A 2,017-nucleotide genomic window follows, 5' to 3' on the forward strand; every position below is an offset into this window, starting at 1 on the left:
TGGCAGCTTCATCCACAGAAGGGGGTTGCACCCACAGCTGAGGCATCATCTACGGCTGGGGGCATCATCCATGTCTGGGGGCTTCATCCACGTCTGGGGGCATCATCCACAGCTGGGGGCTTCATCCACAGCTGGTTTGCCCGATCTGTATCTGAGTCACAGATACAGATTATTAAACCTAGTAATTTTACTGAGTTCCACTATTATAGTTTTTGTTTCAAAGGTTGTTTGTTGACAATTTAATGAAATAAACTAAACCAGAATTACTTCCTTTTAATTATTTTCTTGTGTCAATGTCGAAAGAGTGGATTTAAGGAAACACTGAGATGCTCCTGTCTGTGTTTGTGAACGGGAGTGTTGGGTCTAAAGCCTTTCTCTGGTAGCTCTCCAGAAGATTGCCCCGCCTTACACTTGCTGTCTGTGGGTTCCAGAGGCTTCCATTTGAAAGGAGCCTCTCTCCCCACTCTGCCTCAGCCCACACCAGCTCTCCTGTAACCCGCTGACTTAGTAAACGCTTTCTTCCACCTGCACCTCATTGAATTCAAGACTTTGGAAAATAGTCAAAAATTCTAAAAAGGTGGGAAGTGGGTGTGATCTGGAAATCCCTGCTGTAATATTTTTAAGGGACTCTACTGGAAACTATTAGTTTATGTTTTAAATAAAACCATCCCTTAGCACCAGAATATCAAGCCATTCATTTTTTAACAGAACTTTGAGATATAATTCAAATACCATAAATTTCACCCCCATTTCATTTTTTAACAGAACTTTGAGATATAATTGAAATACCATAAATTTCACCCCCACACAGTGTACACACAATTCAGTGGTTTCTAATAGATTCACAGAGGTCTGCAAAAATTACCACAATTTAATTTTAGACAATATCATTTATTGACATCCTTACATGCATATAGATGTAGATATATATAATTTTAATATCGTCTTAATAGTGTAGTATTTAATATTGTACTATAATAATATCTATTTGTTTCTTTATATTGCTGTTTTATTTTGTTATTTTGATGACGATGATCTCCATGTACCTTTACATAGATTTAAAATACACCTTTTTATAACTCGAGAAATTGAATTGTTTCTAGTAAATCACGTAAGAAACACATATGCTATTGTTATAAAAATTCAAATACTCTTAGGTCTATGGAATGAAATGTATCACTGCCAGCGCCCAGCCCACTCCGTCATCCACATCTACTTACACGCAGATAGACATGCCCATGTTTTTACATAACGTAATCCTGCTTTGTGTGTTGTTCCCTGACTGGCTTTTCCATATAAAATAGAATGTGGTGATCATTGCTTATCAGTACATATAGTAGGTCTCTCTCATTCTTATTTATAGTTGCATCATTATTCAACAGGGTATTTGACCATAATTTGGTCACTTTTTCACTGTGGAATTTTTATGTTGGATTCAGTTATTTGTTACCGTTACCTACACTCTCCTGGGCATACCTGTATATTCATCGTTTTGGTACCTTAGTTAAGTGAGTGTTTTCTTTTATGATTGATTTCTAAAAATAAAATACTGAGGCAAAGTACGAATCTTTAATTTTTTTTTTTTTTTTTTTTTGAGATGGAGTTGTGCTGTGTTGTGTTGCCCAGGCTGGAGTGCAGTGTCACGATCTTGGCTCACTGCAAGCTCGGTCTCCCAGATTCACGCCATTCTCCCGCCTCAGCCTCCCAAGTAGCTGGAACTACAGGTGCCCCCCACCACACCTGGCTAATTTTGTTTTTGTACTTTTACAAATAACACGGGGTTTTACCGTGTTAGTCAGGATGGTCTCGATCTCCTGACCTCATGATCTGCCTGCCTCAGCCTCCCAAAGTGCTGGGATTATAGGCATGAGCCACTGCACCGGGCCGTATTTTGATAAAAAATTAAAAATCTGTGTTTCACCTGAGGTCAGGAGTTCGAGACCAGCCTGACCAACATGGTGAAAACCCATCTCTATTAAAAATATATATATATACAAAATTAGCTGGGCGTGGTGGC

Source organism: Pongo pygmaeus, chromosome 23 (genome assembly GCF_028885625.2).
Source record: "Pongo pygmaeus isolate AG05252 chromosome 23, NHGRI_mPonPyg2-v2.0_pri, whole genome shotgun sequence".
Lineage (NCBI taxonomy): Eukaryota > Metazoa > Chordata > Mammalia > Primates > Hominidae > Pongo > Pongo pygmaeus.